This window comes from Euprymna scolopes, chromosome 23 (assembly GCF_053919585.1).
Source record: "Euprymna scolopes isolate OS-2025 chromosome 23, ASM5391958v1, whole genome shotgun sequence".
In the NCBI taxonomy this organism is placed as follows: domain Eukaryota; kingdom Metazoa; phylum Mollusca; class Cephalopoda; order Sepiida; family Sepiolidae; genus Euprymna; species Euprymna scolopes.
In genome coordinates, this window is record NC_136504.1 from 50,544,089 (window position 1) to 50,558,123 (window position 14,035).

At 31.4% G+C, this 14,035-nt stretch overlaps 1 protein-coding gene across 6 annotated transcripts in view; it reads right to left on the reverse strand.

Moving 5' to 3' along the window:
* The window catches only part of LOC145245890 (glycine receptor subunit alpha-3-like), a 477,134-nt gene that overhangs the window by 289,325 nt on the left and 173,774 nt on the right, over positions 1–14,035 (reverse strand). The gene's annotated exons all lie outside the window — the stretch shown is intronic.

Consider the following 14,035-nt stretch of genomic DNA (forward strand, 5'->3'; position numbering starts at 1 on the left):
AATAAATTAATTTCGCAATTCATAAAAAAGACTTAAGATTTTCTAATTCCACTGTGGATCATTTAATCACTAAATTCAAAATTAAAGAGTTCAACTGGAATTTTTTTCACATATATAAAAATTAATCTATATATTAATTGGATAGCGTATGCGTAATGTATTTTGTATTACACTTATATCCGAGTGACTGTCGTTTAATTGTCATTGACTTTCATTTCTTGTAATAAATAATTTTACCAAGAATTCTTTATGGGTTTTGGTTTCGGTTTCGATTGTAGCTGATGCCATATCAGTAATCTCTTTTTTTATATATGATTTTATCAAGAATTCTTCATAAGTTTTGGTTTCGGTTATAGCTAAAGGAACTAAAGTTATCTCTCTCTCTCTCATATATATATATATATATATATATATATATATATATATATATATATAACTACTTCGTTTACTCACATAAAATTAGTATACGAAAGTATAAATTTGTGCGTAAACTATAAGTATTTACTTCAAAAGTGCTCAATACGTAAGTAGAGCTAGTTAGTAAGTTATAAAATATACATGGCAATTAAGCTATACTGAATATTCCGCGTTTCATCCACTCTAGGACTCTTCAGGTTATGCGCGAATTTTGTGGTTGTCTTTCGTTTTATATACGCACCTTCTATGTAGATTTTAGTTAGCCAATCAGCTTTCTAGTATCCACCGCGCCCTTCCTATCAGCCAATGAACATGCACTTACCGGACAAAGGCCTATTTGACCTCTGATTGATCTGTTTCTTTGTGTGTGCTCTATTTAGCCTGGATATCTAGTTTATTGACCTGTTTTAAATCTAGGTAAGTTTTTTATGTTAGTTTATATATATATGTATATCAATGACCATCCCTCTTGAAGAAGCCCGCATAAATCGGGCGAAACGTTGAGTATCCAGGTCCTTCCACCTCCATTTTATTTCATATCGTCGGATTTAATCCAGCTCAACAATCATATATATGTATATATATATACATACATATATGTGTGATAATTTATGCATATTCATGTTTATTAAATTTATTTATTTGTTTATTTTCTATTGTTTTTGTTAGTTTTAACATTATTTTGTATCGCTATACTAGAGTAAATTTTATCTTGTGAACACAGTTGTTCGCTATTTCTCTTATACAGTTTAATAGATGTTGAGGTTCTTTAAAGTACAGGATAGCAAATTTTTCATTAAGGCATAATCTACATGGGTCGTCTAGATCTCTACATGTGGTAGCTTGTCTTATTATTTTCCATTCGACTACCGGCGAATGTCTGCTTTCCTTGAGTTCCCAATATTTATTTGCTAGCGTTGTTTTCATACGGTGTTTTTTATTGTTGAATGTACTTTTGTGGTCATAATATCGAGTTTTGAAATCTAAGGAAGTCATACCTACGTAAAATTTTTTGTTATTCGGGTTTTCTTTCGCAAATATTGTAGTATCTGCAAATGTTATTAAACGTGCCCTGAAGTGCATAGATGTCAACGGGGAGCGCTCCAAGCATCTTTTATAGCACTACTGGTTATTTAAACGATAAAAGAATGTTTCTCCTCTCTACTACAGCTTTCGGGCTACTTTTAAGTTATCCACTCTGTAGAAGACCGCTAAAAGAGATTGTGAATATTAGCTATTTTAGTCGTTGTGGGAAATTGTAAAGTTATCGAATTTTAGTGTTTTTAGTTAAGATATTTCTTATGTCGGACGACTGTAGGTTTTATTAAGGAATGTTAGGTGTTTTTTTATGGCGCTATTGTTAGCTAAATATTAGGTTAGTCGTCGGGAGAGTGTTGTTGTGGTTTGGCCTATGTATGTATTGTATGAATTTTAAGAATAGGTTCGGAGATATTCTTCGAAGGGGTAAATAAATTCATACATTACATTAATTTGGATTAGTGTGGTGTTAGTATTGTTATTGATTTAATTATTAAATTGGAGGTTTTGAATTTGGTATAATATATTATTAGTTAAATCTTTTTGCGCTCGTGGTGGGTCTGGTGTATCTTGTAATTAGGTTTGTTATTATTTTTTCGTCTGTTTTGCAGTTAGTGTGTAGTTGTTTTTCATAGTATACTTTGATGGTGTCGTTTTTGTTAGAGTTAGGGTTTATGTTTTTATTGTGGAGTAAGTTTAAATAGAGTTTTATGTGCTTTATATATATATATATATATATACATATATATATATATATAAAGATGATGACAAGAACACATATTTCTGTGTGAAAGACTGTAATAAATTCATACGGGATCTCGGCAAAAATGTACATTTTTCCAGTTATGTTAATGTTATGAACTGAATAATGTAAGTTTTGGTGGATTCAAAGAAGAAAATAGGCATTCAAACTGGCCATTTATTAGATATGCAAGTCAGTTGTTGCTTTCAACATAGAAATATGCATATCAATAAAAAGGCCATGCTTACACACATGTACACACACACACACACACACACACACATATATATATATTCATATATTTATATATGTGTGTACTTGCATTTTTACATGTTTCAATACAGGGAACACAACATTATTCTCATCAAAAATGTTTCTTTATTGTTCATTAAACAATTGTTTTGATCTATACTGAGATATATATATATATATATATATATATATATATATATATGTATATATACATACATACACACATATAGATACATACACACACACATATACACACATATAAATACCCCACACACATATATACACCTCACACGCACACATACATATATATACACCTCACACACATACATATATGTATATACCTCACACACATCTATATATATACACCTCACACACATACATATATATATACCTCACACACAAATACATATATATATAAAAACCTCACAAACACATACATATATATATACACACACTACCTCACATACACATACATATATATATATATATATACCTTACACACACATATAAATACCTCACACACATACATATATACACCTCACACACATACATATATACACCTCACACACATATATCCACCTCACACACACATATACACCCCACATACACATATATACACCTCACACACACATATATACACTTCACACACACACACACACCTCACAAACACACGCACACACATATATATATATATATATATGTATATTCGTGAGCAAAAAGAAAGTGATCAAACAAATTTTATACATTTTATTGCACTAAAAGCTATATTGAACAAAGAAGAATTGAACAAGGAAACTTAAACGAAACTAATAACACACAACAACACATTTACTTTTATAAATGCTTAGGATGAAATCGTATTTCCTTTTGATTTCTTTAAAAGATCAATCCTTTTAGATATGTTCTCTACCAAAGTGGAACACTGTGAAGAGAAGATGCTATTCCATTCGCTTTGCACAGCTTCCAACAGTTTATCCAGCCTATGCACGAGATATTATGGACTAAATATTCTCGATTGGGTTTAAATCGGGGCTTTGACATGGCTAAAATATCACATTAATTGAATTATCAGAAAGCCATTTTCTTGCGACTTTAGCAGTGTGTGCAGGGGAAGTATCATGTTGAAAAATAATGTTCTGTGATATTCCCAGCTTCTGGATACTTAGTAACGGTCCTGTTTCTAATAATCGAATGTATTCGTTTGCATTGAGTGACTTCTCACATGTAATAACTTCCCCAACTCCTGCTGCAGTAAACGTTCCCTATACAATTATTCCTCCATTCCCGTTTTAAACCGTCGTTTGTATGCAACTTGGCGAAAATCTTTCTCCAGGTCTTCGATTGCACCGTTCGAGAGCATCGGGAGCATCACTAACAAGACAAAATCTTGATTCAGCTAACCAGAAATAATTCCTGAAACAGTCTGTATTTTTCTTGCCATAACACGAGAAAACTCTCTTTATATCGTTGATGTTCTTAGATAAAAATGGCTATTTTGCACACCTTTTAGAAGAAAATCACATTGCTTTCATTCGTCTACATATTGTATATCTAGAAAGAGAATTTCCAGCCCTTGTTTTGAATTCTTTGCTATGGTCAACATAAGTTCTCTTTCGACCCTTCAAAACATTAAATTTAAGCCTGTGGTCATCTTACAAAGTGGATGCTCTAGGGCGACCAGATCCAGATTCCCCTTTTACCAAGCGCTCAACTTTGAACCTTCGACAAATTCGCTTCACTACAGAAAGAGATGTTTTCACATTTTCTTTTCTTAAAATATCAAAAATCTGCTTGTAAATCATTTTCGACTGCCTTAATCCTGCAATTCGTTTTTTTATATCCTCGCCAAGATGTTGTCTTACCATTTTTAAGATTAATTTTTCCACTTATTATAATAATAATGATCTGCAAAATAGAAATTTTCAGTTAAAATTAACAAAAATTCACATAAAAATATTGAAAAATCGATTTCTTCCTTCTTTCACGCTTGGCCCATTTTTGTTGCTTATGAGTATATATATATGTATGGGGGAATGTTCTTGATATATGCGCTTCTATTCTCCATAAGTAGGCCATTATCAGTGCTTGGATATCAACAAAATCTGATATTCATCTTTAAAGAGAATGAATTCATCGCAATTCGCCTCTTCAAATTTACATTTAATACTAGAACAATCTTTAGATAAATATAATGAGTTTTCTTCCCTGTATTAAAACGATGCACTATATGAAAATAGTATTTATAGTTCTAGTCCTGCACTATTGAATTAATAATGGAATTTTGGGGGGGGTTAAAGTACATCTGAACAGGACTGAGTGATGACCAACGAATGTTTCACATTCCCATATTTTTAGTGTCATCAAGATCAGTGGAATCGCCCAATCTTTCAATCAACTCGATTGATTGCTTGCTTTAGTTGGTGACTCAATGGGGTGCCCTGGGAAGAAGCTTCATATACCTCCCCGCAGTGACTTACTTCATAATACATTGTAGTCTACATTGCACTGTACATAATCTACTGTTGATTTTATAAAATCATTTTTTATATATAATGTCTTGCATTTAGGTTTAAAATGTAAAAGTCAAGTATCATGGTTCAAATTGCTCTAGACAGAATTTTGAATACGCCACGTCATATCAATAACCTACTGTTGATATTATATGCTTGGTTTTTCTGCTTGTGCGGTAATAATGGCTTGATATGAAGTTTTAAATGAAAAAGTGAAGTTATATGGTCCAGTTGTTCTTTAAACAGAAACATCTATTTCGAACGTGCCCCATCATATCAAAGAACCTACTGTTGATGCTATATACCGGTCTTTCTGCTTGTGTTGTAATACAACTTCTCAGATACACCTTGTAATGTTAGGGCATTATATTTAGTCAAAATCGCCTTTTCCTTCTTTCATCGGATTATTTGATGATCGATTATCGACACGTATTGAAGACATTCCGATAAACCACCTAGCCAAGAACACTGCCAGATACATAAAGTAAATTTGGGTGAAGTTTCATAAAACATCAGCCCAGCCGTTTTGGATTGCTTGCTCTAGTTGGAGAACCCATCACAATACACCGGGAGGAAGCTTCACATACCTCTACGCACTGACTTAGTCCACAATATATTGTAGTCTATATTGCACTGTAGAGAACCTACTGTTGATTTTATAAAATTATTGTTATATATAATGGCTTCGATTAAGGTTTAAATACAAAAGTCAAGTATTATGGCTAAAAGGTGCTCTAAAGAGAAACATTCATTTCGGATGCGTCCCTGTCATACCAAGGACTTTACTGTTAATTTTATATACCGAACCTTTCTGCTTGTGCGGTGATAATGGTTTGAATTTAAGTTTAAAATGCAAACGTCAAGTGTCATGGTATAGCTGTGTTTTATAGCAGAAACATTTATCTCAATCGTGTCCCTGCCAATATCAAAGAACTTACGGTTGACTTTATATGCCGGACTTTTCTGATTGCGCGGTTATAAAACTTCTCAAATACACTTGTAATGTTAGGTTGTGTAAGGTGTTTACTTTGGTCAAAATTGTATGTTTTTTATTTCATAAGATTTTTTCGAATATCAATACTTAATGAAAACATTTCGATACAAAACCTATGTAAGAACACTACTAGATACATAAAGTACCTTTATATGAAATAAAAATCTGCCTAGCCGTTTCGGAGTCCATGGAGAACGAACTCTATCACACACAGACAAGTTCCTTTTTCTTTATATATATATATATATATATATATATATATAAACAAATGACAAAAGTCTATATTCCAAATTTCATGATGTTTATCATCTTACAATTTATTCCTTTAATTAAGTTGACATTCACAATTTTTGACAGCAACTGTTTCGTAGCGCAAAATCATTCATTTAATGATTATATCAATCAATGAATCTATTTTTCCTTTATGACGTGATAAAAGCAAAAAATAAATATACACGGAATTGGCCAGAAAGCCCAAAGGGGTCTGGAAGATGAAGATAGTAAAGATAACTTGAGGAGAGTCAAAGAGGATAGAAAAACCGAGGAGAGAAAGCACTAGCCAGACCTTTGCCGGATGAGTACAAAGAGGGCTGGCACCTTGGGAAGGATTATCGCCACCCAAATTCTAGTGAAGACCAATGGTCGTTGGTAACAGGAAATCAATGGTAAGCGGCAAATTCTTTTGCAAAGGTGATCGAAAGAAATGAATGATACTGAAATTTGGGGAGGTTTGGTGTCACATAGACTCTAGAGAACACCACAAGTTGTTCCCAAAGAGAAATCTTTGATGATAGCCTGTATGACTACTCCTAGTGAGTTTCTCTTTATATATATATATATATATATATATATATATATATATATATATATATATATATATGTGTGTGTGTGTGTGTGTGTGTGTAATTTTTCAGAATGTGAGAGACTATATAATTATTTCCACAGCCAAACAACGTCGCAATGATATAATGATAATAATAAGGATGATAATAAATTAAACAAACTGCAAAATAAACCATCTCATATCCAAACATTTTATATAATTTATCATCTTACAAATAAACTAATAATTTAACATATTTAATTGTTTTAATATTACAGAGATTTTTTATTCATATTTTTTTTTAGAGATTTTTTTATTCATATCAAATTGCAAGCATAACTTTTAAAGCAAAACTAATTCTTTTCCTTATGTTACAGACTAGCCTACTATTTATTTACTTTACACCTGCGGTCATATTTTTTTTCTTTATTTCTTTCCTTCCCCATTTTGGGTTATTGATTTACGTCTTATCTTCCCTTTTTCTCTAAATTTTCTATATCTTTCATTTTTGTTTGTTTTTGTCTTTTCGTTCACTTTTTCGTTTTTGTTTTATTGTGTTGGTTAATTAACATTATTAAACGTTAATTAGTTATTATCTGTCTATCTATCTGTCTATCTATTTATCTATCTAATCAATGATATTCTTAAAATAGTTTATATTGGGAGTTGTTTATTGTTTATAGAATAAAATGTAGCAATGGGTTTTAGCTGAAAATGTTTACATAAATTAGCTAGGTTAAATATAAACAAAATAACCTTTGGCAGGCAGACGTGGAAAGGTCACACGTAAGGGATACGTGTGCTTTTTGAATGATGACGTAACGGAACTGAGGTCAAAAGGTCGGAAAGTTTAGTCAGACGAGAGTTGGAGTTTAGTCAAGTAAGTGAATAGACGTACTTGAAGCCATGAAGCGAGGCTGAGAAGAATAAGCATGTAGACGAAATGTAGACTCTTGTGAAGGCCATTTTAGACAACTGAAATAAATTTATATTATAAAAATATAAAGTGTTGTTCTGAGGTTTCACAAAAGAAAAAAGAACAGAGATCTCAATTGGTTATGATGTTGGTCGTTCCATGTTTCATCACGGAGCTCAGCAATGAGGATAGAAGAACTCCTGAAGAAAGATAGATATGAAGCATATATTTTTAGTCTTATAAGAACATGATACAGTACGTGAATACGAACTGTAATATATACCCGTGTGATAACCCGTCTGATACAACATGACTCAGTTTATACATCGTTATCATATCCCATGACTAAACAACATACATACAATTAATACGTTTTTATCTGATCCCGTTATAAGAACGATATCTCCCACCCCAATACAATATAACTGTTTTAATATCTCACCCGATATATAACATATGACCCGTTTATACCCACGTTTTAAAAGCTATATAACAATTGTTTCTAATAGTCAACTCATCTGCAAAACTAACCGCATCATATTTTTACCTACGTGCCTAGGAGGTCTAATTTGTGGCATAATGCTTCTACATATACACTGACCTTTCACTGGCTGCTGATATTTGAAATTTGTTCTTGAATTGTTTTGGAAATCATTACACTCGACCACAATGGCATGTTCTGACTGGATTTTAAGAAAAACACAACTGTATTGTTACAATGTACAAATGTTCGTTATTGAAACTTGTCTTTCGTTGTCTTTTTGTTTTAAGCGCATTTAAAAAATTTTTGGCCTTCAAATTAATACTTCACAACAATCAGTAATTTTTTTATTGCGTTTTTCTTCTGGGGACAAGTGTAATTCTTTCAAAACTCAAAAGGTCAAATTGTAATATTCCTTGTTTAAACAGCTGAGGATTATAATAAACTTTATTTTTAAAAATTATTTCAATATTTCTACGCACATAAAATGTATATATATATATATATATATATATATATATATCTTTCTCTCTCTCTATATATATATATATATATCTTTCTCTCTATATATATATATGTTTCTCTCTCTCTCTCTCTATATATATATATATTTCTCTCTATATATATCTTTCTCTCTCTATATATATATATACATTTCTCTCTCTATATATATATATCTTTCTCTCTCTATATATATATATATCTATCTCTCTCTCTCTATATATATATATGTATGTATATATATATATATATATATATCTTTCTCTCTCTCTCTCTATATATATATATCTTTCTCTCTCTATATATATATATCTTTCTCTATATATATATCTTTCTCTCTCTCTCTATATATATATATATGTATGTATATATATATATATATATATATATATATCTTTCTCTCTCTCTCTCTCTATATATATATATCTTTCTCTCTCTATATATATATATCTTTCTCTATATATATATCTTTCTCTCTCTCTCTATATATATATATATCTTTCTCTCTCTATATATATCTCTTTCTCTCTATATATATATATCTTTCTCTCTATATATATATCTCTTTCTCTATCTCTCTCTCTCTATATATATATATATCTTTCTCTCTCTATATATATATATATATCTTTCTCTCTCTCTCTCTCTCTCTATATATATATATATATCTTTCTCTCTATATATATATCTTTCTCTCTCTCTCTCTATATATATATATATATCTTTCTCTCTCTATATATATATATCTTTCTCTCTCTCTCTCTCTATATATATATATATATCTTTCTCTATATATATATATATATCTTTCTCTCTCTCTCTCTCTCTCTCTCTCTATATATATATATATATATATATATATATATATATATATATGATAAACTGTTTTTATAGGCGGCTTACTTTAAATTGAAGTAAATCTCAGAAAAATATTTTATCCTACAAATATGATTTATTCTAAAGGTTATATCTTAGTATTTATAATTTAAATACGATTTCGATCATATGGGTTGTGCGACCTGCTCGTATATGTCGCAATCTACAAGTTCAATTTTCACATTTGTACGCATTGAATTAGGCTGCATTCCAAAAATTGAATGCTTCCTTCCAAATGGTTTACTATGTCAGGTTTATCAGCATAGACACGAGATATGTTCCCCGCAAAAATGCTTTTAGGTAACCCCTAAAAAAAAAAGAAAGAAAAAACTTTTTTAAATATATTTATTTAATTATTTACGTTAAATAACAGAATAATTTACAATGTCGCATCACTACATAAGTCAATATTTTATTTTATAACTTTCAATGTAAAAAAAACATATAAAAACACCTCAACTTTCCTGTTTACTTGCCTCCCCACGAGGACAGTGTTAGACACCAAAGTCGTTTTTTTAACGTGGAAGAAGGAACAAAAATAAAAATTGTCTCAGTCATGAAGGATTCTCCTTCACTGGCCGAGAACAAACACTGAAGCGTAGTATAAGAACAGTTATTACATTTTGATCTTGGCCGAAAGTCTAAGAAATCTCTCAGGGTGTAGTTAAATTTGACAAAATTAGCATAAAGTTTATATTTTACAGTTAAATTTCGTTTTAACTTTCTTTTTTTTTTTTTAAGTAGCTACGCTTACTTAATCCACACACAAATCTTGCTTAACGTTAAAATAATTTTATAAAAGGGCTTCACAATATTTTCTTTTCAATAAAACTCACAAAATAAAATAAAATGCAAATATTTTATTCGTGTTACAGTTCCCTAAGTTTTCTTTTTACTAAAAACCGAAAATCCATATCAATAAAAGAGAAAAAACCGTAAAAACCGAAAATCCATATCAATAAAAGAGAAAAAAATATATTCGTATTTACTTGTCTGTTTGGGCAGAAGTCGGATTTTCTAATTAAACGTGTGTTAACTTACTTTCATGCAAATAATTAATTTATAACATCTTGCTTATATCTGTTTAATATCGAAAATTAAACAAAAAACAAAACCCAGCACACCCACTACAAATAGAAACTAATATATACTGTTAGATGAAAGGGCAAAACAGTTAACAAAGTCCGGCCTTTCTCCGTTATTAAAGCCAAAATCGAAATATTGAAGTTTAATTAAAACCAATGATATCTTCTTAATCATCATGTCGCAATTAGTAACATATCCAAACATTACGAAAACCGATAAAGTAGAAAATTACTTATTTATGAAAATAGATTTCCAAATTATGAATTAATTCAGAAATGCCAAATTAGCCTTTTTAAGGACAGATTTTGCGAATTTGGCTCTTTTGGGGGGGGGGGTAGTTTGAATACCCTATATAAAAATTTCAAGTTTGTAGAAAACAATTTCGTTGAGTATATAGGTTTAGAAATGTTCTCACACGCAACGTTATCACTTTTATAGATATATAGATAACTACTCGGATTTGCCCTAGATAAAAAGTGATATAGTCAGAACAAATGTATTTACATTCTAGCAATAGCAGGTGTATTCAAACATAACTCCATTTTTCACATTATATATATATATATATGTATATATATATATATATATATATAGGCATCGACATACAGTCCTGTTTCGTTGTATCACAACTCATCTAGCATCTCTCCCAAGCCAAGGATTGAACCTAGAACCGTCGTGTTGACAGTCAGCTGTTCTCCCACTCGACCACAGAAGGGACACCCGCAAATAATTCGTCGGAATGTCTATTTAAATAGACATCCGCCACCACTCTTACAGTGCTCAAACCGCCTGTTTATAAACAAACAAACAACGAGCTTCGCATTTTTCAGCCAATTAAATAGCGGGTGAGATTATTTACGACAATGCTCTACCCAAAGAGGGGGCTTAAAATATATTTGTAGTCATCGACATACAGTCCTGTTTCGTTGTATCACAACTCATCAGGGCCGCTAGACTAGCATCTCTCCCAAGTCAAGGATTGAACCTAGAACCGTCGTGTTGACAGTCAGCAGTTCTCCCACTCGACCACAGAAGGGACGCTCGCAAATAACTCGTCGGAATGTATATATATATATATATATATATATATATATATATATATATATATATATATATATATATATATATATATATATATATGTGTGTGTGTGTGTGTGTGCAATTTTTAAGAATGTGAGAGACGATATAATTATTTCCACAGCCAAACAACGTCGCAACTTACAAGAGGCATGACAGCCAACAAACCGAAAGTCCCAGACACGAATAGGTCCATTCCACGGAAGTCCCAGACTCGAAGTAGGTCCATTCTACAGTCGGATTTCGCCGCGGTTTGCTTGATCTGTGTTAGATAATAAGACTTCCTTGTGTGCGGGGCGTTTGCTCAGTTGGCAGAGTGCTTGCCTTGCATGCAAAAGGCTCTGGTTTCGAATCCCGGGTTCGGATAGGTCTAACCGATGAGCCCAAATGAGAGCGTAATTCGAGTCTTGAACTTCCGGTTTGTTGGTTGCCATGGCTCTTGTGAGCTGCTACATTGTTTGGCTGTGGAAATAATTATATGACCCCGGACAACGCCGAGTATCCATGCAAGTACAAATCAAAATTTCCCATCCCTGAGGGTGAGGTATTGTTGGAGATGCTAAAAACAACTAGGTGGAAATCTAGAATCTAAAAAGAACGATGCTCTATTCCGGTTGAGCGGCACGTTCCAACAAATTAAATCTGTTGCTATGTGTTTATGAAAATGTTATGAATCACATTTCTCTTCTGAGTTCAGTCGCGAGCCGAAATCGACGCGTGTTTACTAAAGTTATAAATAAACTTTTGAAATCTGAGGAAGAGAAAAGGTTCCGCAAAACGAAAAAAAATTTTTTTTTTGTTTGGACAAAATTAACTAAAGATTTTCTCGGCAAATAAAATAAACTGAGATTAGAGTTTATGTAATTTAAATGTATAAAACATATGGTGTTCAATCCGTAGAATTTTTATCTTTTACCAAGTTTCGGAGAAAAGTCTAAAAGTTTTAACAAGCGAGAGAATTTTGAAAGAATTCTGTAGACTTCAATTAAACCAATCAGAAGAATGGAAACAGATCATGTTTGTGAGCATTTATTCACTGGTCAAGTATGACGAAACCTAAATATTTTGATATAAACAAGTCTGTACTTAATTATCAGGTTGGGCAAATGTTTGTTTGCCGATTTTAAATTTCGTCTTGAAAATGAAAAACTATATTTGATAATCTCTATTCGTAACAATAAGGACGTTTACTCTTTATAACTCGATGGTATCTGTCAAAAATCCTGTAAAGCCTCTCTTGTAAAACACTTTATGTTAAATATTAATCTAACGTTTAATTTCATTTCGTGATGTAAATCCGAGGTCATCGAGCTGGTTTTCTAATCCTCGAAATAAGTGATATTCGAGGGAGCTAGGTAAAGAAAATAAGTAGGATGGGGCAAAATTTCCCAACCAAATTTCACTAGAGGATATTTGGTCAGTAGTGCTGTGTAAGGAAGATTTTTTATTATGATGGAAACTGACTTCCTGGGTGTGTATTAAAAGTTGTCATATAACAAATATATAACAAATAAATGTTATCAAAGGCAAGATACGTTATTTTTCTACCCAACTGAATAATTTTTTAGTGTTTTTATTTAATGTAACATGTTTATTCAGCTCGAAAAACACACAGTGTTAACAGATGCATTTGAAAAATGCAAATGGCGACGGATTCTGTGTTGAATACATAAGTTTGGGAAAATTAGTTAAAACTAAAATATTATACAAAAAACTGTTATAACCCCACCGAATATCTATCAGCCTATGTTACAGTAACATATATTGGGTGGGTTTCTAACAGATTTTTACATAGTTTTTTTTAGTTTTAACTCATTTTCCCAAACTTATGTATTCAACACAGAGTCCGTCGCCATTTGCATTTTTCAAATACATCGGCAAACACTGTATGTTTTACGAGCCGAATAAGCACTTTACATTAAATAAAGACGCTAAAAAAAATTACCCAGTTAGGTAGAAAAGTAACGTATCTTTCTTTTGATAACATTTATTTGTTATATATTTATTTTTTGACAACTTTTTTCGAATCTATATGTATAGTAATACAAACTCTGACTTCCTTTCTACTGCCTAAACAATGTCGTGTTGGGGCCAACATTGGGTAAGAATATCGCAAAAGAATAGAAAAATCATTTTAATCTGAAAAAAATAAAATTTAATTTTTTTTTCGCCATGATACATTCCTTCAAGATATTCACTTCTCTTTTAGAGGGAGTATAAAATATGTTTATTCCTAATAAGATACCATTCTTATTTTATGGAGGAAGGTTGTAATGTAGGATCTGTTTCATTGTTATGATATAATGCTCCAATGCATACACT